The sequence below is a fragment of the Lissotriton helveticus genome, chromosome 7 (assembly GCF_964261635.1).
Source record: "Lissotriton helveticus chromosome 7, aLisHel1.1, whole genome shotgun sequence".
Lineage (NCBI taxonomy): Eukaryota > Metazoa > Chordata > Amphibia > Caudata > Salamandridae > Lissotriton > Lissotriton helveticus.
Genome location: NC_136068.1, coordinates 1,594,800,353 through 1,594,826,953, shown reverse-complemented (window position 1 = coordinate 1,594,826,953; position 26,601 = coordinate 1,594,800,353).

Here is a 26,601-nt window from a genome sequence, read left to right as displayed (position 1 = left end):
GCCAACTTTCATGCTATCTGGAGCACGATCACTTTCACTTTTGCCGCTGCTGCGCGCGCACCACTCGTGTGAAACCTGGCGGCTCTGGCTGGTTCCTGTGCTTTGAGGCATTCTTTACCCTTGAAACTGCACCTGATTCGACCTCTGTCTCTTGCACCCTCTCCCCTCCAGTCTCACACCTTCTGTTCAAGCATTTATTTCTTTTGTTCTTTTTTTTACTCGGCCGTGGGTGCCCCCGCCTTTTTAATGTCTGATAACTGCCCCTAGGGTCTAGCTTTAAAGCCGGTGCTATCCAGACAGACGCGCAGATAAGTGTAAAGTTTATCTGTGTGGCTTTGTTGTGACTTTCTGTTCCCCTCATGCTCCTTCTCCCTTCCTCTCCTTTCAGTCGCCATCATTTCTGTCTCCTGTGTTGTGTCTTTGTGCTGCTCCTCATCCTTGCCTTTGGTGTTTACTGTGTTTGGAAGCGTTGTTTCACAGTGCCACGCTTGCGGAGCATGTTACGCAGAGTTTGGCGGTAGCCACCATTTTTCCAACAAAACAGGCCGATGTGTGATTTTTTAGACTTTCTTATCCCACAGTTATAATATCGCACCAAAATACCTCACCTGTAAACAATTCTGGGAGAGGGGAGTTCAGGTATTTGTGAAGCTTGTGAAGGGAGATAAGACACTGACTGCCACTTCTTCAAAATGCCTTTGGTCCTGCTTGAGGTACAGTGGCGCCTGTTTCAATCATTAGAAAGGGGGGGCGGGGCATGAATCATGTGAATTGTCCCGCATTTGAACATAACCTTTGTGCAGCCAAATGTTTTTTTTTCTCTCCACACCAGACAGATGCTGGGCGGCTGAATTCCTCTGGTGTCACTGGGATGTGGCAGTGTGCACCCTGATTAATGATGCGCCTTGGTGCGGTTAACAAACCGAGTTAAATCTTTAACTACTACATATCTTCACCTCAATTTGGAAGGCATTTTAGTGAGCAAATTACTTTTTACTGTCCACCTGCTGTGCGCTATTTTGATTGTGACCTTTCATTCCCTTGCCCCTAGTTCCGTCTTCCCCGCCCCCCAGCTCCCTCCACCTATCTGCATTTTAACCCCCCTCAAAGTCGGAAATAGGTGAGTGTCAGTTTACTGCAAGTCAATCCTCTGGGTAACACCCGCCTGTCTCTGCAGTGACCACCCTTGCTTTGTGGTCTCAAACTGGCACGTTGGGTTTCTATTTCCTGTTTAATTTTAGGATGCCTGACTCCCGTCGGCGGCTATTTGTTCTGCAGGGCAGGCACCAGAAAATCCGATCTGGGTAGTGATGTTGGAACTACTTCTGAGATTGTCTCTTCTTTTGGGAGTCAATTTTGAGGTATGCATGCATTATGCTTGATGACGATCTGTTGTATCTTAAAAAAATAAATAACCGCTGCAGCACGTGCCACACCTTACTTCATGGTCTTTGTGTGGAGCTTGGCCCAAGTACAGGTTGATTTAATTTTATTTGTGTACGTCCACTGCGCCTGCTGTGATTTTAGGTACAATTTAGTCCCGACTGGAATAGATTGGGGTGCTTTACATTGCACAAGTTAACAACATTATTTTTTTTGTTAGGGCAGATAGTGATTTGCCTAGAACTACAGGATGTCGACTTGAGAGTCGAACCTTGTCCCCCAGTTCCAAAGTCGGCCTCTCTGTAGTGCCACATCTCCGCCCCACCCCTCACCCGCTCCTCCATTCAGGTTGTGCTTCATCACTCCTGGCTTCATGACTTTATTCCTTGTTATTCTCATCGCCAGTACATATAGATCACAGCTACTCACTGCACACATCTGTCTTCCTTCACACTGCTGCCGGGTCTCACTGGAAGCCCCGGTTGGTCTTTGTGTTTGTAGGACTTCACACATATATTAATTTCTGGGAACCTGTGCGAGTCCTCTAGTCCTTGACTTGCACTTATCATGCGAGTTATGCAGCAGAATATCCTTGGTGCAACAACACCAACTGTTGCATGAATAAACACTTATAAGGTCCCAAATGCGAGACCTATTGGCTATGCCAATGCTTGTCCATCAGGAGGCTGAGCCCAAACTGGCCTTAAAACTGTTGAAACATTTTAGAAACGTGGACAGTCATTTCAAACCCGATAGCACCGTGGGGGTCTAAAATGTTGGTAGGACCGACTAAATCTAAAAAAAACGTACACAAGCTAAGGGCAAATGTTTTCTTCTCATTTGTGAAAAAATAAAGAATACCAACGCCTCAATTACCATCGTTCATTGATTTATCGTTCTGTTCGTTTTCTGTCTTCCTATTTTTATAGATTTCTGATAATTGTTTCCCTCTCCTTTCTTTCATCCGTTTGTATTTCGTAGTTTCATTGTTGTGTAGTTCTCTTATGTGTTCCTTCTTATTACCTATCTTTCTTTTCTCTTTTTTTACTTTCGCTCTTCTCTTTCTTATTAATCATCTTCATTTCTTCTTTCTGAAACACCTTTCCGGCTCTCATACAGACTCCACACTCCCTTTCTCTGCATCTCTTACTCGGAAACGAATTCTTTAAATTTGTATACTTCTTTTTTTCGCTCTTGTGTGTTCTCCTCTGTTATTTGTTTCTGTCTGGCTCACTTTCTTCCCTCTCTCTCTCTTTATATTTATTTCTTGGTTTCGTTGTTACTTTCCTCTCACTTTCTTTTTCTATTATCTATTATCCCCTTACATCATTTCTTAATTGAAAGTACGTTCATCATATTAATAAATTAGCATTTTCGTATAGCGTTTTGTGTACCGAGAGTAGTCCTTCTCACTGTCCTGTTCCATTTTTAAATTCCAATGTAATCCGGATTACAATTCTTCCTTTTATTCCGAGGCATAGGAATGATGATTGTAGAATGTAACTATATTAGAAACCATAAAATGAGAGCATGGTTTATTCTTCTGATCTTCTTATTATCAATAACATTTAGTGGTGATGGTTGAAGCGTAGTATTGCTGCTGATATTATTGCCTTAGTTATTGCCGTTGGTACAGTAATAACAGCAGTAGGATTATTTGCTGCTTTTGTTTATTGACGTGCTGCATGTCGCTGATAATGATAAGTTAAGTGTTTTAGTGTCAGAAGTCCTCGTTGGTTTAGGCTGAATTATCGGCATATGTGTTATTAGCTAGTTGTGCATTGTTCACGCACCTGTGTGCTGGTATCTGGTTCCACCCGTGAATAGCATGCTTTGGGGTGGAGGGGGTGAGGAGGTTCGAATGTTTATGTGTGTGGGTATTCAAGCAAATTGCTGGATTCAGTGACACTACATATGAGAATGAAAATGTTGCTAACTGTTCTGATTCTGGACTCTGGCGCAAACTGCAATGATGCCAGCTTTGTGGAAGAGCAGAGACACAGTGAATGTGACTTTGCCTATTGAAGTCCACTCTGCAGAAGGATCCTGTGGCATCCTGCTGTTGCTAGGTGCCAAGAATGTACTTGTGAGAATGTTATGTTTTAGAATGAGGCTGGGCAGTTGAAGCCTGGACTTGCTGCTGTTAACACCTATTTTATGGATGAGGTCCTATTTGTGGAATAAACTTATTGTTACTCTTCATTTTGAGTCAACCCATGATTTTACATTTGGTGACGAGAATGGGATTGCTAAGGATCTCAACATTACCCTTCATTTTTTAAGAAGAGAAGCAACTTCAAATATTATTTCTTCAAAGGAAAGGAAAGAACTTCATTGGAAAAGGTACTGTAAAACCTTAAATTTAAGTTCAAGGAGTGAGGGCCTCCGTTAACTCAAATGTACAATATATATATATATATATATATATATATATATATATATATATATATATATATATACATATATTCAATTTCACAAAGCACAGAGGAACCACCACTTCTGAACACTGCTGGTATCACCAACTTCAAACCTCGGTCCACATTTACGCCTTTGATGCTACATGATAATATTGACATTTTCCATGATTTGACCACTAAAGAAATCAAAACTCTGCATGTCAAGACATTGAAAAATACACGTCAATATCACATACAGAACAACAAGGATGTTAGTCTAGTGAAGAAAATACAAGGGGACAGCAACATCATAGTCCGACAGTCAGATAAAGGTGGCAACGTCGTCCTGTGGCCGCGGACATTATATATGGTGGAAGCCCTTCTCCAACTGAATGACCCAATGTGCTACAGGTGTTGTGATGCCACCATGATGAGGAAGGCGCAGGCAGAATTCTATTCTCTTTTGATGGGATGGCAATGTTTGGGACTTTTGAGCTTGGACGAAGTCAAGTTTTTAAAAAACGATCATCCTGTTACGCCTGTTCTTTACCTCATCCCCAAGGTACATAAGGACGCCGAGAGACCACCAGGCAGACCTATTATTTCTGCACGCAATGGTTTGTTGGAGAACACCACTGTGTATATTGATTCGTTCTTGCAGGAATTTGTTTGTAGTCTGCCTTCTTTCATACAAGACTCTGGTGATTTCCTAAGGAAAATCAATAGTGTTACCTGGGACTCTGACTATTGGCTCAGAACTCTGGATGTATCATCCCTTTACACTAGCATCCACCATCATGACGGTGTCAGGGCGGTCCAATATTATCTGGGCAACAGGCTTATACCGATGTCAGAACATAACAAAATGTTATTAGCCATGATTACTTATTGTTTAAATAACAACTACTTTATGTTCAATAACCAATACTATCAGCAGATCAGGGGTGTCACCATGGGGGCCTGTTTTTCCCCCAGTTATGCCTGTCTACATATGAGCTACTGGGAGAGGCAGGTACTCCATGGTGATCATCATGACATCTGTATTGAACATATTGTGCATTGGTATAGATATATCGATGATATATTTCTAATATGGCGTGGTTCGTATTCACAGGCTGTTGCATTTGTGGAACTCATCAATTCTAATGCTTTCAATCTATCAATTACGTCTAGCATCAGTCAAACTAAAGCTTATTTTTTGGATGTAGAGATTGGGATAATCAATGGCATGCTAGAAACCAAGCTATACAGAAAGCCCACGGCAGGCAACACCGTGTTGCATGCTACAAGTCACCATCCGGCCCATCTGATACGCAGTATTCCCTACGGGGAAATGCTGCGTATCAGACGTATCTGCAGCACAGACCATCAATTCCACCTGGCACAAGAGGCTAGTAAAGTAAGGTTTCTGGCCAGAGGTTATAAGGAGTCTGATATAGTCAATGCTATTAGAAAAGCTAATGCGTTTTCTAGAAAAGAGGCCCTTATACATTAGAAGAGTCAGAGGGCAAGTGTGGCAGAATCTAAACAGCCCACCAGATTAATCTGGACTTATAACAAACAGCACGGGGCACTCCGCAAGATTGTCAACAGGCATTGGAGCCTTGTGCGTAATGATCCAGTAATTGGTGAACATATGATACCCAGACCAGCGATAACTTTCAGGAAAGCGCGCTCTATGAGTGATGCTCTTGTAAAATCCAGTCCTGAAGTTGTCACTCCCAAAACTTGCTTGCATGCCAGCAAAGGCTTCAGAAAATGCATCGGTTGCAAAGCATGCAAACACGGGGTCAGTAAGTCTGAGTTTGCCACACCCTTTTCTGACATCCTTTTCTGACATCCCTCGTACTATCGCCAAACAACTTACCTGCAAGACTGAGTATGCAGTCTATGTACTGGAGTGTCCGTGTGGCCTGCAATATGTTGGGAGTACCAAATTGCAGGTCCACAAGCGGATACTCCAGCACATTAGGGCCATCAACACCAACGATGCCTCGTACCCGGTCGCCCGACACTTCAAAGAACATCACGGTAATAAAAGCGAGTTATTGCAATATTTCGTGATAGATGCCGTTGGCCCCTTGAGAAGAGGTGGTAACAGGGAGGCGATCTTGCGAGCTTTAGAAACCAAGTATATCTTGGAATTAGATAGTAAGACCCCCTCTGGCCTGAATGCAACCGAAGACTTTTACACATGCCTCTAGCCCATTGCAAATAGCTTTACTCCATCTATTAGCTTGGCCAGGTGTCACAAACGACTTTGACTATCTGGAGGGTTACCGAATTAGTAGTCCTAGCTTAATATATGAATTACAACCTCCCCTGTCAGGACTAATAGCACCTTTACTCTGGTTCCGCTGCTGTAATCACTTGTATATATGTTTATCAAACATGTTTTTAATTTCACTATTCACATATGTTCACTATGCTGCACAACATTGCATATGGTAGTTAAGACACAACAGATCATATTTATTTTGATCTCATCCTTTATTGGCCCACTTGGGCAGATATTGTTTGCACATGGCGTATTTTGCACTAATTTAATCAAGGGCAACAAATCGCATTGGTCTGGATTTTTGGGAACTGGTAAAAAATGTATTTATTAAATTAAATTTATTAAATAAGTTCTCTTACTGAATATGTATTACAGTATTCATGCTCTCTTGTATTATACATCTATTTAGACCATTCACATCAGGAGTATGACCTTATCTTGTACGGCACTTATTTGCGTATTTGCACATAAATATTTGCACTATCGGCATAATTGCTGCTTTACAGGTCTTTGCTGTTATCATGAATGAAGTCATGTAATATAGTGATTTTAGCATTGTACAGTCTGAGAATGTTTAATTAAGTTTACTGTCTTTTATCAGTGCCATGCTCCTCAACTTGTATTGTTGTCCCATATGCATAGTCTTTTTTCATTGCCAACTGTGCCTTGTGTAGTATCAACCAATCATATGCACTTTATTAATTGCACTTGCACTTTAAAAGGAGATTCCTCCCCCCATGGCGTCATGTGATCAAGGCCTCTGGGCAGGCCAAAACTTCATGCTGACAGGGTGCGCTTCTTTTGAAATAAACATCTAATTACTCACCTGCATCTCCTGGGTCAACTCCTCATTTCTGGTCATCGGAACGCTCCTATGACAGGGGGCTCGGCGATTTGGACCGAGTCTTCAGCAAATATATATATATATATATACATTTTTTTTTCTATTCTCAACTTTGTGATACATCTGGCCGGATATGGAGTCTTAGTTGTTATCTGCCAACATCTCCATAGGCTAAGGTATCACAATTAGGGCTTCGTATTTTGTGGGATGCTTCATGTCACTCGATATTGAATTTGGACTATCGACTTTTGACTTTGCTATGTCGGAAGGATGAGCCGACCTTAGAGGAGGTCATTACAATTGCCAATAGAATTGAACATTCATTGAAATGTGTGGAAGTTATTAAAAAAATGGTGAATGTAAAGACAAAAATACTGTACGTGTAGTCAAGACTCCTCTTAAGGAGAATGTAAGTCAAAAAAATAGTAAAAAGGAAGGGACGAATAATGATACTTCTAGCAAATTCAATTTTTCAAATGTGAAATGTTTTTGCTGTGGCAAGATGGGTCACTTTGCGAATGATAGGCAATGCCCTGGTTGAAAAGCAATTTGCAGTAAGTGTAAGAGGAAAGGGCATTTCTCTGTTGTTTGCAAAGGAAAATCCTACAAAGGTAAGGTTAGCGAAATATTTTATGATCCCGATAACTCAGAAGAGGTCGATTGTGGTCAAATCTTGGTTCAAGCAATTGATGATAAGGAAGGTAAGACTTGTCCCATAGATGAGATTTTTGTTGAAGGTAAAGCCACAAAAGTTCTTTTTTGACTCTGGTGCTAAAATCACTATCATCTCTAAAGAATTGCTCCGGTGGTTGCAGCTAAAAAGGCGGATGGCTAGCTTCGTCTGTGTGTGGACCTCAGGGAACTGAATAAGAATGTAGTAGTGGACCATTATCCTATTCCAAAAATCGCAGACATGTTAATGTTGTTGAAGGGGCCTAAGTCTTTAGTACCATCGATTTGAGGTCTGCATATCATCAGATTAGGTTGGATGAGGAGTCGAAGGACTTAACAGCCTTCATTACGCCTTTTGGAACATACCGTTTTGTTAGGCTTCCCTTTGGTCTATTGTCGGCTGCTTCAGTCTTCCAAAGAGCTCTAGAAAATGTTTTGAAGGATCTTATGGGTGTAAGAGTTTACCAAGACAATATTTTGATCTTTGGAAAGGACAACAAAGAACATGATGAAAGGGTTTTTCTTTTTTTTTTAACTCTTTTTATTATGTATAAAACAGTAAACAAACAAGGCAATAAAAGCAGTACAGTTGGATATGTGTTCTAGGAGGAAGGAACGTGTGTTACAGTTAATACAAATCCTCAGTGCAAGGGGGGAGGAGCGGGGGGAAATCAGAGTCATAATACATTGTATCTTAAACAACATTAGGAATGTCGGGTCAGGGGGTAAGAGGAACATCTGTAATATCAGCGAAGGGAGGTGTACATATATCCCCTCGGTAGGAGTTCCACTGGCCCCAGAGTTTGCCCCACTTCTTTGATCTGCCGCGTGCCACATACACCGTCTTCTCTCTAAACATACACCAGTCCATATTCTCCTTCCATGCCAGGACGGTGGGCGGTCTCTGGGAACCCCACAACTGCGCAATGTCTCTCTTGGCCACCATATTCCCAAGGGTCGCCCACTGGGTCTGTGCCACATCATAATCAGTCGCTTCCCAAACATTCAACAGACAACGCCTAGCTTCAGGCAACAGCGCGACACCCGTGACCTCCTCCATCACAGCATGCACTCAATTCCAAAACACTACCACTTCCGGGCACTCCCAAATTATATGGAGGAAAGTACCAATGAGACCGAAGCCACGCTTACACAACCCATCCACAGAATAACCCATACGAATCAGGCGGGGGCCGGTCACATACACCCGATGCAGGATCTTAAGTTGTACGAGTCAGAGACGGGCCAGAATCGCGACCTCCTTAGGTGAGGATATCGCCGACTGCCTGTCCTCGTCATCTAAATCTAGACCGTCACTGGTCCAGACCTCTCTGAGTTGCGCCAACAGGTCAACTCGATCGTTAATCAATTTCTTATATATCAGAGAAATAGTGCTGTCGGGAACGTGTCAGTCAAGCACCCGATCTTTGAGCGGGGACAATTCCGGGATAACAGTACCTTCAGGAAAAACCGAACGCAACGCGAGGCGAATCTGCACATAACGGAATAATTCCTTGTCACTCAGCTCATATTCTACCTTCAACTCCTCAAAAGTCTTAATCCTACCCTTGGCCCAGAGATCACTCACCCTGGAAATACCGATCATATCCCACTTCTCAAAAACTTTCGTCTTCCATAGGCTGCCCAGTCTTTCAGATGCATAGAGCGGCGTCGCCCGGGTCAGTCGATCCCTCCATCCCATTGCCGCAGTCGCACAATGCCACACTCGTACCGCTATCTTAGTGGGTCCCGAAAGGTTCCCTCCAACCGATTTGGAATACAACGCCCTTTTATAGTCTCCACCCGGTAGCAACCACTGATCCATCTCGAACGCAGGATTTAACGCAGGACTGTACATTCCATGGTTGATCGCTCCCAGCTGAGAGTCCCAATAGTATCGCCTAATGTCCGGAAGTACGATACTGCCATCATACCAGGGGAGCGTCAACTTGGCGAGGGCAATCCGCGAACGCCCATCCCATATCAACCACCTCTGCAAACTCTCCACCTCCCGGAAATAGCTCGCCGGGATGACATCAAACGTGTTCTGAAGCGCGTATAAAAACCGCGTCAAGGACATCATTTTAAAAAGAGCTGCGCACCCGAGAGGGACAATGGCAGTCTACGCCAGGCCACAACGTCAGATTTTAACCGTTGGAGCGGAGGAAACAGATTACAATCATAACGGACCCTGGGGTCTAATGTAATAAAGATCCCCAAATATTTAAATCCCGTCTGCGTCACCTGTATGTGGCAACCGCGCGGCAAAGAGGGAGTGTCGCCAGAAAGTACGTAGACACAAGACTTGGTCCAATTAATCACGAGGCCTGAGTTCCTCACATCAAACAGTACAATCAACGACTTTCGAGGCGACGTGAGACACAACAAAATGTCGTCTGCATAGAGTCATATTCGATCCTCAAAGTCAGGGGTCCACTGAATACCCCTCATCGACGGCTCCCATCTCAGCCATGCAGCCAGGGGTTCCAAGGCGAGGGCAAAAAGAAGCGGGGACAACGCACACCCCTGCTGCATGCCCCTCCCAAGAACAAAGGACGGAGAAACCCGCCCATTCACCACAATCTGAGCCAACGGATCCACATACAGAAGCTTCACCCAGCCAATGAAACCAGGAACAAAACAAAACTTTTCAAGGGCAGCCCAGAGATACGGCCATTCCACTGTATCAAAGGCCATCGTAGCATCCAAGGAAGCCAAGATGGCCGGTTCGCGCAGTGACTCTGCTCTCGCAAGAACGCCATGTAAGCGCCTCAAGTTCAATGCTGTATTACGATGTGGAATGAGACCAGATTGATCCGGATGGATCAGGTCACTGATAACTGTTATCAAGCGGTTTGCCAGCAATTTTGCGAGGATCTTGGGCTCCGCATTTAGAAGCGAAATAGTCCTATAAGAGGCACAGCGATCCCGCGGCTTCCCTTCCTTGTGAATAACCACAATGGTCGCAAGTCGCTGATCATGGGGGAGGGAGCCGATGTCTAGCGATTCCAGGAACATATCACGAAGATACGGCGCCATTTTGTCAGGACGCAGCTTATAAAGCTCGATGGGGAGACCATTAGGGCCCATAGCTTTTCCAGAACGGACAAAACGAATAGCGAGCACCACTTCGTCAACCGAAAGTGCTGCGTCCATCAGGTCCCTATCTGAATCCGACAGGCAAGGCAACGCAATATCTCGTAACAGCAGATGAGAATCTTCCTCCAGTCTATCGGAGACTGGGGAATACACATTTTGAAAATGTTCAGCAAAACACTCAACAATCTCAACAGGGTCAGTCACCCGCACGCCATCAGCTCTCACAATCACAGGAACCACACGACTCGCCCTCTCCTTTCTGTCTAACCAAGCAATCAGTTTCCCAGCCTTGTCTCCCACGTCATATAGCCGTCCCTACTGCTCTCTACTCATGACTCTTGCAGCGTCCGTCACCAATGCTCTATAATCAAGTTGTTTGAGGCTGAGGACATGAACCCTATCATGAGTAATACCCAATTCCAAATCCCCTTCCAACTCAGCTATTTCAGTCTCGAGGCCGACCACCGCCTCATTTTTGCTTTTCTTGGCACCAGCGATTAACGATAGCGCCTGCCCTCGGATGACCGTCTTGAAAGCCTCCCACAGTGAAACAGAAGAGGACACAGATCCCTCATTCTCAGCAAAATACAGATCCAGAGACTTAACCAACTCTGCCCGGGTTTTGGGGTTGCGAAGATACCAAGGATTAATCGGGGCCACTCGACCCTCAGCCCCCATCCTCGTGTCTATCGAAAGCCACAATGGGGAGTGATCTGAGATACCCCGAGCCAGGTGTCTAACTTCCCTAACTGACGAGGCCTGTGCTGCTGGTATCAAGGCATAGTCAAGTCTAGAGAGACTACCATGAGCACCAGAGTGGAAGGTGTATTGCGCCTGTCCCGGATGCAGTAACCTCCAGCAATCCACCAGTCCCAGCGTCTCCAGAAAGCCACTCAGCCAAGATTGTGATCTCGTAAGGTCCCTGGGGGGGTAGCGGTCCTCCCTGCCAGAGACGACCGAATTGAAATCTCCACCCATCACCAGGACGCCATCTGGTAGTCCCAGAACTACTCTCCCCAAATCAGCGAAAGTTGTAGTATGCAGACCAGGAGGGACGTATACAGAAAGAAATGAAACAGTCTTCCCCTCCCACCTACCAGTGAGAGCAGCGTAGCGCCCCCTGTCATCGAGGATTATGTCATCTACCTCCAGGGGGAGGGAGTTCTTAACTAGAATACCCACCCCTCTAGAACCAGTAGAGAATCCGGAGTGTACAGCAAGACAATATCCTCGCCGATTCATAGCATGGCAAGTGTTTCCGATCAGATGTGTCTCTTGCAGTAACACTACATCAGGGGAGAGGCATCTCAGTAGTTGCAACACTACCCCACGTTTTATGTAAATGTAATGTAAATGTAGTATACTTGTAAAGCGCACAGCTGCCCCAGCAACGGGGCGTCCCGGCGCTGTATAACTCTGGGGAACCCGTCCTGGCTTTATCCTATCCCCTAACCCGTTAACATTCTAACACATTAACTTCAACCCCCTACCCCCATCCCAGAAGTGAATGCGGAACCCACCCCACAGCGAACACAACACCCAGATCCATAAGTAAAACAATATGTTGCCTTGAGAAAAAATAAAACATACCCAAACCCCCCCCGCACCCCGATAAACACCGGTTACAACCCCCCCCCACCCTGCACCCCTGCGTTAGACACAAAAGCCACCCCAACTTGCAGTGTGCCTGTCGCCCTAACATTAACTAGTCTACAAAAAGAAACCTGGAGGAGGAAAGAGTCCCACTCCCCCCGCCACCCACGGGTCTCCCACCATAAGTAACGTAAGTGTATAAGTCATCGAACCACAGCTGCAAGTTATGTACAATGTCCGGAAACCAGGAACCACTGCTCAATCTTGCTCCGACGGGCCACCTTCAGCTCCTCCAGAATGTTCCGAGCGATCACGCTGCGTAGGCAATGTGTCAAGCCAGTCACTCGCTCTCTCAGGGCGGTCAAAGAAAAACGTCCGATCCTCGTATTCAACACGTAGCCGAGTTGGGAAGAGCATCGCGTATTTCATACCCATGTCCCTCAGTCGTCGCTTCACCCCCTGAAACTCCTCCTTTGCTTCTGAACAAACTGGGTGAAGTCTGGGTAGAAGCTCACTGTAGTGTTTTCGAACTTCGTGGGGCCGCCCACCCGCGATGCCTGCAGGATAGTGTCTCTGTCTCTGAAGTTGAAAATTCTGGCGATAATATGCCGAGGAGGGGCACCCTGCTTCGGCTTCCCACCCGGCACTCTATGTGCACGTTCCACCGCAAAGAAGTTGCTCAGGCCTTTTGGGGCAAGATGATTTAGGATGAGGTCCTCGACAAGGAGGTCTGCAGCTGGTTCTTCCGATTTTTCAGGGACCCCAATGATACGTATATTATTGCGTCTGGCCTGACTTTCAAAATCCTCCAGCCGACGAGCAAAGAGATCATTGGAGGATCGTAGATTGCGAACCTCCGTCTGTAGATCGGACACATCAGTCGTAAGGCTGGAGGTCTTCAAATCTAGGGATTTGACCTTTTCCTTAGTCTTTGATAAGTCCACCCTGATCAAATTGATGTCGATTGCCACAGTGTCAAGCTTAAGGGCCAGATCCTCGTATTGCTGGCCAATGGAGGTTTTCATACTGGCAATGGCGCCCATGACATCCTGTACAGTCAAATCATCCGACTCGGCTGAGCCATCACCTGCCTCCACCAGAGTCCTACTCGCACCACCGGGGGACCCTTTAGGATGGGTATAGCGATCCATAACATTCGATTGAATAGTACCCCCCCGTTGAATGGTCTTGGACTTTCGCTTCTCGCTATCGGGTTTGCCCGCCATAGTAGGTGTTGCGCCCCAGAGGGGCCTTTGAGACCTGGTAAAAATGGATCCAAATGATTCACCCAATGAGATCTCCAAAGGCGAATTTCAGCAGGATATCACCACAACCATAAACACTCTGCCGTTGGCACACAATAAAGTTGCGGGGCCTGGCTGCACCCCGGGGTTAGAGCGGTCCTGAGATAGGAGGAGGCTGAGGGACCAAAACCGAAACCGAAAGTCAACTCCAAGGTTGTGAACAGAGCCCCGCAGGCTGTTGTTGTTCAACTACTGCCTGGGCACCATAATGACTCGAGCCCGGGGTAGCTCCATGGAGCGGGCCACAAAAGTTCAAATTATCGTAGTTGCGATTCCCAGAGTCCAAATCGATTTCTGAAAGCAGCTATTATATCAGCTGGGCTGCGTCTTCAATAACCCGTCTTCGTAATCAGGATAAAGTTCAGGATAGATGCGGGAGCTGGCGAGGGTCCCGGGAGCCCTGTGCTTACGCGGCCATCTCGGATGCGCGCGAAGCTCCTCCGATGAAAGGGTTTTGAATGTTTTACTCAGACTCAAAAACGAAAAATGTAAATTTAGAAAGAGTTCAATTTATTATTTGGACCACGCTATTTCTGGAGGACGTATTTTGCCGAAAGAGAGTTTAATTGTTGTTATACAGGAAATGAGCTCGCCCACTAATAAAGAAGAATTGATGAGTTTTTGGGGAATGGCAGAGTATTACGGTAAATTTGTTCATGGTTTCACCTCTTTGTGTGTCCATATGAAAAACTCTGCTAAGGAAAGGTTGTGAATTCGTTTGGGATGATGAATGCGATAAAGAATTTGAGGCTATTAAAGAAAAATTGAACTCTGCTCCAAAACTTTCTAGTTTTGATCCTGAGAAGAAATCCATTTTGGTAACTGATGCGAGTATAAAGGGCTTAGGAGCAGTTATTTTACAAAGAGAAGGTAGTCAAGAAGAAGTTATTTTATTCTTGTCTAGGAGTTTAAGAGGGGCTGAAGTACACTATTCTGTGGTAGAAAGAGAAGCACTTGTGGTTTATTGGTCTGTAAAAAAACTCAAAAACTTGTTATGGGGAGGCAAATCTGAGATTAGGACTGATCACAAACCGTTATGTGAAATTTTGAAGAGCAAAGGTATTGATGCGGTTTCAGACAGAATAAAGAAATGGGTTGTGGCTTTGCAGGATTACGACTTTGATGTTAAATACTTACCTGGTGTAGAAAACAAGGTAGCTGATGCCTTATCTCGCCTTGTCCCAAAAGATGGTAGGGTTCATGAAGATGAACATGATGAAAAAGAAGAGATGGTTTGTGCTGTCGAGGAGTGCAATATTGGAAAAGACAGGTGGGAAAAAGCCTTACTTGAGGATGCCGATTTAAAAAAGGTGTTAGAATACATCAATATTGGTTGGACATTAAAACCTAAAGAAGGTGGTAGTGTTGAAAAATGTTGGTATGTTAGGGACCAACTTTCTGAACAGGATGGTTTTCTTGTTAGGAGAATGAGACTTGTTCCACCAACTTCTATTAGGGAAGAACTTATATCTCTGGCACATGAAGGACATATGGGAGTCTCTAAAACAAAGGAAAGGTTAAGATTATGCTATTGGTGGCCGGGGATGGACAAGATCAGGGATTGTGTAGAGTGTGCTTTAAGCGATAAAGAAGCAAAGCCTAAGGTTCAACCAATGGTCATAAGGGAGCGCCCAGGTTCGCCTTGGAAAGAAGTAGGATTAGATATTCTTGGTCCCATTTACTCTTCAGGCACAGAGTGTTATGTCTTTGTTCTTCTTGATTTTTTTTCAAGGTGGCCAGAGATAGCCATTACTCGAGGAATTGAAACCAAACATGTTATTATGTTCTTAGAGAAATTATTTGCAAGAGAGGGAATACCAGTGCCATCCTTACAGACAATGGGGTCCAATTGGTATCCAAAGAAATGGAAGCATTTCTTTCTAGACATGGTGTTTTACACAAAAAAATCTGCTTTATACCACCCAGAAACCAATGGCATGGTTGAAAGGTTCAACCGTGTCCTTAAAGAAACCATTGGTATGGCAAAATCTTCAGGTCTAGATTGGCGCACAGAAATTTTCAAAAAGGTTAAAGTCTACAGATTGTCACCACATGCTGTTACTAAACGTACACCTTTTTAACTTTTTAAGAGGGAGATGTCCAAATAGCCTTGTAGCACCTGCCTGGATTAATGATAAGCAACCTGACTTATTTGCAGAAAATGAAAAAAGTAATTGGTCATTTGCTGAATCAAAGAACATTGAGTCCAGAAAAAAACTTCATGATGTTAAAAAAAGTGTGAGAACAACTATTGTAAAAGTTGGCGATTGGGTCATGGTAAAGAATCCTTCAAATAAGAAGTCATCTGCTGCATTTTTAAAGCCCATTCAAGTTATAAAGATTTTCAAAAATGCTATCAAAGCCGCTGACCATCGCATTTGGAACTTGAATAGGGTGGTGGTGGTTAAGAATGACTTTGTTCATCATTTTAATAACTCTTCTTCAATTCTACGAAAAAATGATTTACCTCAACAGAATGGTTCTTCATCAATTTTGAAATCTTCACATCAGAATCATTCACCTGCAATTCGGAAATCTTTGAGAGTTTCTCATTCTCCTCGATATCTAAATGACTATGTTAATTAGATTTTATTATTAGTACATTCTGTTTATATCGTTCATATTGCGTTCTTTGTCTGTTTTAAGGAAAGGAGATGTGTGGCATCCTGCTGTTGCTAGGTGCCAAGAATGCACTTGTGAGAATGTTATGTTTTAGAATGAGGCTGGGCAGTTGAAGCCTGGACTTGCTGCTGTTCACACCTATTTTATGGATGAGGTCCTATTTGTGGAATAAACTTATTTTTACTCTTCGTGATTTTACAGATCCCCCTCCCTGCCACCCACATCTTTGGACCCTCGGCATAATGCGATAACTGCACATTTCCAATATCCTCCCTGAAACGTTGGTACGTAGAATGCGAGCCATCGGCGGGGGCTGCGTGCTCTTGCCAAGCACTGCGTCATTTGCTGCTGAGCAACAGAGCACGGCAGTGCTGTGGCTTGGATTCTGTCTCACCTCGGTCCTTGACCATCACTAGAGACTCCACCACCATCCTCACCAACCTGTCACCTCTGAGTCAGAGCACTCTCTGCTGTCACCTTTACTGCACTCACATCCCAGTGTCAGACGTCTCTTAGGGCCAGATGTATCAAGATACACTTTTGCAATTCTCAAATAGCGATTTTTAAGGAATCGCTATTTGAGAATTGCAAAATGGTATGTATGTAGAAATTCGCTATTTTTTTGCGATTTCTTAAAATTCCTTAATTGCGATTAGCAAATTGCTAATCGCAATTAAGGAATAATTTCCCATTCATTTCTATGGGCCAGGAGGCCCATAGGAATGAATGTGAAATTATTCTCAATTTGCGATTCGCAATTTGCTAATCGCAAATTAAGAATAATTTCAAGGGTGCAGGGCTGTCCAAAGGACACCCTGTTGCACCCCTGAAATAAGCATGGGTGCACATGTGGTGCACATACATGCCCTAAGGGCATGTATGTGCATCACATGGCACTTTGAAAAATGCAAAAATTGGCATTTTTCAAGAAATTCGCGAATTACCACCAACTTGAAGTTGGTGGTGATTTGCGATTCCTTAGGGACAATTAGCAATTTTTTTTTGCATCATACATTGCATTTAAGGAAACGCAAATTTTGAGATTCCTTAAATGCAATCGCAAAATAAGGAATCGCAAATTTGCGATTCCTTATTTTGCACTGAAATTTGCTACATACATACCATTTTGCTCAAATGAGTTCGCGAATTTCGGCGTTTGCGAACCCATTTGAGTGTCATACATCTGGCCCAATGTCTCTTCCCTCTAACTCTCAGCTCTCACCTCCGTGTCAGACACTCTCCCTCCCTTACTCTCTGCTCTTGTCTCAGTTCTCTCTCTCCTCTTACTCTCCACTCACTCACTCTCCCCTCTCACTCTTCACTCCCCCTCTCACTCGCCACTCTCTCCCCCTCACTCTTCGCTCTCATCTGTGTCTGAAATAATCTCTCCCCTCTCACTCTCCGCTGTCGTCTGTGTCAGACCTCTCTCCCCTTAAACTCTCATCTCAGTGTCAGACCTCTCTCCTCTCACTCTTTGCGCTTGTCTCAGTGTCAGACCTCTCACCCCCTCACTCTCTTCTCTCGTCTGTGTCAGACCTCTCTCCTCTCTTACCCTCCACTCAGTTTCCCCTCTCACTTTCCCTGACGGCTGGAGGGGAGGTGATTAGGGTAATTGAAGCTGTTCACCAACTGCCGCTTCCTGTACTTTTTCTCATGTCTATTGATTATCCATTTTGTAATTCCATTCCAGGCTGCCTTGCTCGCTTTTATGGCATGGGGTTTCCCTGCTTTTTAGGTCAAGCTAGAGTTGCGCATGCGTAGCATGCAGTCTAGCTCGACAACTATTGTTTTCAGTTTCCTGGGAATCTGAGACAGCGTTCGGCCACGCGCCTCTGCTGTCTCAGATTTGTCCTCGTGATCGCGCTTTTGCTGCTGGCTGTTTGCTGTGTGTGCGCTGTTTCGCTTTCGGGTTTGTCTTTCTCAAGACGTGTAGTGCTGGCTGGGTGCAGACAGACACTCGTGTACACCCCCCCAAACGGTCATCAGGCTCTTTTAACACACACACACACGCATACATACGCATACACGCGCGCACACACAGACACACGTGCGCACACATCCCCCTCACACCCCACTCACCAGGTCCTTCTCGCGTGTCCCTCGGCAGGCAGCGGGTCATTCTTGTTAACAGGTGTGGTCCGCGGGGCTCTCCACGAGCACGGGAGCCCCGCTAGCTGAGACACAAATCTTCCGGCGGGCACAGGAGCGCGGGGTAGGCTGCCGTCTGCTTCCTGTATTTGTCCGGCCCCGCCCCCGTCCCAACAAACGTTGCCTGGCTTCCTGTTGAAGCCGGGCTGCGGCGGTGAGTTTGCTTGTTTAGTATTGTCGTGAAAACTCAACTATTTTATACTATGTAAATGTAGCCGTACTTGTAAAGCGCACTGATACTCCTGAGTGTCCTGGCGCTGTACTCATACCGCTAGGGAACCCTTCCTGGTTTTTCCCCGTGAAATGTCCACTCCTGGGCATCCCCAGGGTGCAACCAGGCATCCCTAGCGCTGTAGGGGGCCGTTGTGGAGACTAAGCAAGCTATTGCCCAGAGTTGCAGCGTGGGACCCATGCATAGAGTAGGCACCGAGGCGAGAAATCAGGTCAGAGGAATTATGAGCCCAAGATCCGCCGAGACCAGCCAAGGCAGGAATTGAACCCTGGTCCCGGGCCAGACCTCTGCATCAGGGTCTGCCGCTCTAACCATTGAGCCACACTTCTCCACTATGTCAACATCACCTTTACTTGTACAGGGTATGTTCGCCTTTGGATTTCTTGCAAGTGAAATCTACGATGTTTATTGTTAGCCAACTAAATGCCGCTCATTTTATGTACCTGTTCCCATGATGTCCAACATTAGTCTGCTGAGCCACCATACTTCGTACAGCGTTGTCTTGTGATCCTCAACATGCACCATTGATCACAGCTGTTAAAATATGTTGCTTCCAAGTTTATTATTTTTTTTTTTTACAGTTTTTTTATATAGCACGAACTTGACTCGAAGGATCAGAGCACTTTACACCAGCACCAGTTGCTTTACATGAGGACACATTCCTTTTTGTTAGGCACGTGGAGATTACGTGATTTGCCCAGAATCACAGGATGTTGCGCGTCCTTGTCGAGCCTGGAACCCGGCTCCACAGATTTGAGGTCGACCGCCCTAGCCGTTTTGCCAAATCCTCTCCGCCAATTGATTGGCTTTCATCTGGCTTACACTTGTGCTGATAGTTTTAAAGACACGATGCACAGGAAGAAATGTTTGATACAGATTTTCTGAACGCAGACTAAAAAACCCAATTTCCCATAGGACCAGCGAAGCAGTTTTGTGACAATAAACAGACGTATTGGTTTCCTGTCGCCGTTTATGTCCGTGTCACATTCAAGGCTGAATGTGTTTATTGGCTGTCCCCGGCCAGTTTATGAACCTTTAACTTCGTCGCGCATCCCTGCGCTTGATTTGACAAAATGGATACATGAATTGTGTGCTCACATAGTGCTTCAGGCACGTTAGGTACTATGGTCAAGTTCTGAGAGACAGACAAAAAGCAGTTTGTAATAATGTACAGATCACCCCAGAATGTACAACATTTATGTCTCAAGAAAGATTTCATTATCTGTAGATCTGCCTAGATTACCTACCTGTCTAAAGACTCGGATATCTTCTTTCCACATCAGCTCTCGTCTTTACCCTTAACACACGTCCTTTAACTTGGTTGTCATGGATAGGGAGTGCTGAGTGGACAGAGAAAGATTATGCTCTAATAATGGTTTGGTTTCAGTTTGGTAATATCACATTCTAGCTCACAACATATAGCGACTCGCTATAGTTCATATTTGTGTTTTTCCACTTCATTTTCCTTAGTCCCTCTTTTCAAACTCTTGTTCTTTTTTCTGCCCTGTGTTCATGTTCAGCTGTTTTTTGTTCATCTGATTTTTCCCGTCATTCTTTTACTCTTATTTTATGTTCTACATGTCATGTAAGTGCTCTGTTCTCTGCAGTATTTCCTTTCATCTTTCAACCTTGTGTGTTTTTTGTTTTATTTTTCTTGTTGTTTTGTCTGCCCTCTGCTTTTACCTGAATTTCCAGCCCCATTTCTAGCTTAATTCTTCGTTCTTTTTTATCCTGTTTTGTTTTCCTGCTATTGCTTTCTCTTACCCCTTTCTCCTTTGTCACTTTCTTGCTCTGTACTTTTTTGTCCTCATCGCTCCCTGTTTTCCCTTTTACCTCTTGGCCTGCATGGGTACAGAAAAACTGACAAGTACAGCAAGAATGATCTTCTAGAACATCGGCCTTTGAGCTTGTGCAGAGCTCTGTCCAAGGTGCACTCGTTAGAGAATTGCAATAGAAACGGGAGGAAAGAGATTATTACAGCCTTGTGCCGCGCACCATCAGCCTATGCTCCTGTCCCTCTTACCTGTTCCTCTTAAACCATTGGATCTCTAACCATGGGGGACGCCTCTTTGGGGATGGAGAACTGCATCCCGATGAGAGGTAGGGTTGCTGGCAGGGGTTCATAGGCAGAGACACCTACTGCTACAAGGCTGATGTGAGGCAGGCAGTCTCTCCAGCCCTGAAAACACTTTGATCAGCCTCCAGCCTCCTAAGAAATCACCCGGTCCACTGCAGTCCAAAAACGGCCTTCCCTCATTCCTTCTGGCACTTTGTATATTATGACATTGATAAAGAGAATATTTTCCCCTTTGTATTGTGACATAGTTTTTGAGTTGCACTGCTTATACAATCTGTGCAACAACACCTAGTTCAAATATGTTCTCTCAATGTTTCAAGCTTTATTACAAAGGTAACAAAAAGATGTTAATATTTCACTTCTGTTCTTGGATTTTCGTCACAATAGAATACACTGAACATAATCTTCACAAAAGTTATTAACAACACTTTATGTTATTGCCATTATAAATTACAATAACTTTTATTTAAGTATTAATTATTGGAAAAAAATGTAAAGCCATTGTTATTTGTAATATCAATACATGTAAGTCACGAAATACAACACATATTACATTACAAATGCTATAGGTGTCACATTTGCAAAAGTTATAACTATTGGCATTGTAAATGACACAGCTATTAATTTTGCTATTTTCAAAATCAAAACATAAAAAAATGTGTCATTTACAATACCAATAGCTCAAACTTTCCTAATGCGAGACCTATTGCATTGCAAATGCTTGTTTAGTGTGCATGTCTATCCCACGACAGTAATGTTGTCACTTCCAATACTCTGCTTTATCGCTGCAAGTCGTGCTTTTCAAACTGTAATTTCTCCGCACTTTAAAGTCATATTCTATAACTCAGCTGAATGCCAACATTGCCTACTTGCAGTATTTGCTCAGGTTGACTCATCATCATGTGGGCCTTTGCAACTGGCTCAATAGTGATGATATCGAAATGTGTATTTGGTTGTTGCAGAACTAATTCTATGCGTGTTCTTTGAAAGGCTTCACAATATTTTTTCACCATACGCTGCGAAAGAAAAACATTTGCAGCATCGAATCACCGAACATTTGTTAATTTTATTCTCGCCTGTTGTGAGGTGAGGTAATATTCCATGGCACTACATGGTATCAGGTAGGGTAGTTCTGTAGTCTAACATTTTATCTCTAATGGCAAGTCGCAACATCCTATAATCTTTCTTCTTTTTTAAAAAAATTGGAAGATGTGTTATATGTTCTTTAGTATAATCTTTGCTTTGCAGGAAAGCTACTGCGATGTGTTTCTGTGTTCACTAAAAGCAGATAGGATAGGCATGTTTTGTTGCATCTCCTTTCGAGGTAGTTAGGTTAGCCCTGTATTCTGCAGTATTCACTTTGATAGGTGGGGCCAGTTTGTTCTGCTAAGGGGCAGTCCTACATAATAGACTGCTTGCTAGATTTTGAGAGGATGTGCACGTTGTATGTCAGATGCGTTGTTGTGAAGAAAAAGGGTGTTGCATAAGTGGAAGCAGTGGGACCACTGGTATATAGCCACCTTTTTTTAAATTTGTTTTTTTAAACTTTATTTATGATTTTACATCATTACAAAACAATATATAACCATATTCAGCACAGTGAATCAATAACTAACAGCTTTGGTCTCATTTAGCACACATTTCATTTCAGCATCTTATGTGAATCGGCACAGTTATATAAAGCATGGTGACTCGATTAGAAACGATATATCAGTATCACATTTAGGCTATCTTAGAGTTAAAGTTTACACTCAATCAGCAATATGTTATCTCCTTTTCTTTATGGAGCCTGGGACCCTCTTCTTTCCAGCAACTGCATCCATTAAGGCTAGCTTGTGACATAGACTGAAAAAAAAGGCCATTGGTTTAGGCATACCTCCAATTAATCATGTGTCGAGGGCTACCTGGTAAATGTATCCGCGGGGCCTAGCGATAGGAGATATCCTTGTAATGGTCCCCATATGTCTTTGGGTTTAGAGGCCTGTGGTAGCAGTTCGGCATATGTCTTAGTCTGCTCTTGAAAATATATTAGGTCTGCCATCCATTCCTTGAATTTTGGGGCTCGACCTCTCCCCCATCTGCAGGCCACCCTCCACTTTGCTAGTAAAAGCGATATAGCTAAGAATTTCCTGTACGTTTTAGGTATCTGTGCTGTATACCCTAGCAGTGCAAGCATTGGATCTCTCTCCAATTCACTCGCAACCATTTTTTCCAATGCCATAAACACTTGTTCCCAGTAGTTCTGTATTCCTATGCATTCCCAAGCTAAATGCAAGAAACCCGCCCCTGGTTGCTTACATCGTTCACATCTGTCATTATCAGTTAATTTAAATCTTAGTTTCTTTACCGGGGTATAATATAAACGATGTACATACTTATAGTGGATCACTCGTAACCTGCAACTGGCACAGATCTGTTCTGTCTGTAGGCAGCAATACTGCCACTGTTCTTCAGTGATATCTCGTCCTAGATCTTCCCCCCAATGCAGTCTGGCTGGGCTAGAAATGTCCACTCTGTGCATGCGTATGGTGCTGTATAAGCCTGACACCAGGTGTTTCCCATCAGTAGATCCCAGCATTTGGTGCAGTGGAATCAGGTATCCCGGCTCTTGTGGAAAGTCGGGGAGTATTGACCGCATTCCTTGTCGTAATCGCACATATAGGAAAACGTCCAGAGGGGTATGTCGTACTTTTTGCATAAAGTGTTCTAGTGTGCAAAATGTCCCCTCAAAAAGGTCTCCCCATGTGCTGGTATGAACACACTTACAATGGTCTAGGAATCCCTTTTCCTGCAGTAGGGATAGGCTAGGATGATGAGATAGTGGCAACCTGGGCGAGTAAAGAAGGGGTATGTCCAAAAGTGAGGATATCTGATTTCATGCAGCTACCCTACTGGTGGCGGTTGTGGGTGGCGTCGCACGGGTGCATGCGGGTCCATGTATCTGTCCATTTAGCAGTACCGGGTCTGCAAGCCAGTCCTCCACCGCCACTTGGGGCATATAGCGAGGGGGATATACCCAATAGTAGGCATAGTTCACCTGAGGACTTAAAAAATACACCTATAAGTCAGGGACATTGAATCCCCCCTGGCCATATGGTCTGGTTAGTATTGACCATTTAAGTCATGACTGTTTCCCCCCCAAAGCAATCTAATGAGCTTGGTGCGTAGTGTGTTGAAAAAAGGTCACCCAGGATGATAGGGGACGTTTAGGAATAGATAAAGAAATTGCGGGAGCACTATCATTTTTATGAGAGATGCCCGCCCTGCCAACGAGAGGGGTAATGCTATCCACCGTGGGATGCTCGTAGTTAATCGTGTAATGGCTGTGCCATAGTTCGCTCTTATGGTTTCTTCCCTGTCTCTAGTTATTTGTATGCCGAGGTACCGCAAGTTTGTGTGATACCATTCTAGCGGGAAGTCGAATTGGAATTGAGTCACTGCTGGTGTAAGGTAAAAAACTTGGGATTTCCCCCAGTTAATACTAACGCCCGGCAATCTACCAAATCTCATGAACTCCCATAATAATGGGTTTATATTGTTTTGCGGATCTCTGACATACAGCGTCATATCATCTGCATAGAGTGATATTAATATTTGCCGTAGGCAGCATCGGAACGCCTTGTCTAGATGAACCTGACGTATTCTAGACGCCAACGGCTTAACCGCGATAGCGAACAATAGTGGGGAAAGCGGACACCCCTGACGGGTGCCTCTAGAAATCGTAAGCTGCCGAGATAAGTGACCATTAATCAATATTCTGGCAGTGGGCTGGTTATACAGTAACTTGAGCCACGATATTTATAAACGTGGGAAACCCATCCTCTGGAGGACCCCGATAGGTAGTCCTATTCCACTGAATCGAACGCCTTGGTGGCGTCTAGAAACAACGCGGCAAGTGGAAATTCAGGTGCTACCGTCTGGATCAATGAGAACAAGGTCCTGAGGTTGTGTGACGTAGCCCTGCCCGGCACAAACCCTGACTGATCAGGAAGTATGAGTTTGTCCACTAGAAGGGACAGACGATTAGCCAATACTTTTGCTAGTATCTTTGTGTCACAATTCATCAGTGACAATGGCCTGTATGAGTCACATGATACAGGGGGTTTCCCCGGCTTCAGTAGGAATGTAACTATGGCTTCTCTCATCGAGGGGGGAAGTATTCCTATCTGTAGTGATTCCTCGCTCACCTCCTTTAACACGGGTGCCATGATGTTGATGTAGCTTTTATAAAATTTGTCCGGGAGGCCATCCGACCCAGGCGCTTTCCCATTGTTAATTTTCATTTCATAAGGCTTTATTCGGAACATAAAACATGTCCATAAAAGCACACATATAGTAGATACAAAACAAACATTTACATACAATTGCATTTACAGTTGGACAATCAATGTTTAAAAGAAAACATAATTTTTACAAAAAAAAATAAAAAAATTACAAAAAGAAAACATAATATACAGGCGGGGACAGAATAAATATTTAAAAACTCATGCTTTTCCTGACACTGTTTGCTTTAAGCAGGAAAGTGGCGGTAAAAAAACAAACATCAGGATGGTGCAGATTAAAAAGCAATTTCATAGAATCATGAACTGTTCTAACACCAAACTTAGCAAAAATAGGTTTAAAAAAAGTTTTACGGAAATTCCCATACAATTGACAAAGCAGAAGAAAGTGCGTAGTGCTTTGTGCAGAAATGTTGTCACACGGGCAAGGACCAGCAGGGTGCATATTCAGGGAGGGGAAAGCAACCAGATTATGTACAATCCCCATCCTTAGCCTTGTTAGGACAAACTGATGGGAGACTCTGGTCAGTTCAGTTCAAGAAGTCTTTATTCGATTAGTCAATCATAAAAGACAATAAAAATACAATAAATATACATATTAAACGGTTAGTACAAATATTAAATCAGTAGTAAACTAATCAGCTTCTTAAACAATTATACAATAAAATAAATAAATAAACACACATGGACAGCCAGCATCAGCATATTACAGAGGACTATGCGGTCACAATACAATTGTTTTTAATGGACCTGCTTCTAAGCACCCATGACCACCCGAGAAATTTAGCCACCCCCACAACAATGAGAGGATCCAGGGTAACTTTTAGCAATCTTGTGGCTTCGACGGCCAATCTAGTTCCTAAATGCCTGCACACAGGCTTTAGCCATTTGGCTCTGGGGGCAGAATATAGGGGGCACACATATAGCAGGGGCTCTATGCTCTCCCTAGTACCTTGACAGTAAGGACAGAAGCCCGAGCTAACTGTTCCCCATTTTCTTGTAAACTCCCCGATGGGAAGTGAACCGCATCTGAGTTGAAAAAATAATTTGCGGTCCAGGGGTTTAGTAATAATATCCCAGAACCCCTCTAGCTTGGGTATATCCTTATGTACAATAAACAAGCCAGTGAGGTTGCATGGGTTGGTTTCCATGTACAAGTTGTGGGTTACCCAGTTCCAGTATCTAAGTTTAAGATCCCTTTTAGAAGGGAAAATGGCTGAGTTGGGCGAGAACCACAAATCACCATGACCAAGGGCCAGCAGAATAGACTTAAGGTCCTTAAACCATCCAATATTGGAGGCACCAGGGCTATTCTTAACCTCCAAACAAGCTTCTGCATAATAATGGAGTTCTGGCGTAGTCCATAAACGGCGCCAGAAGGCAAGGGGACGGAATCTTGCCTGGTCAACCACCGGGTAACAACCTAAATCATACAGGAGGGGGATTATTGGGGTCGACATAGGAAGCCCTACTGCCTGTCTTAAAAACTTGTTGTGCGCATGCTTTAGGGAGTCCAGATTACTACCACCCCATAGTTCGGCACCATAGAGGATCGCTGGTAGAACCTTGCCACCATAGATCTTGATGAGCGGGGACATTGGCCTAGTAAATGACCCTTTGTGCTCTTTTAACAGTGCTCCGCCTAGCTGTTTCTGTTTCATGGTCATTAATTC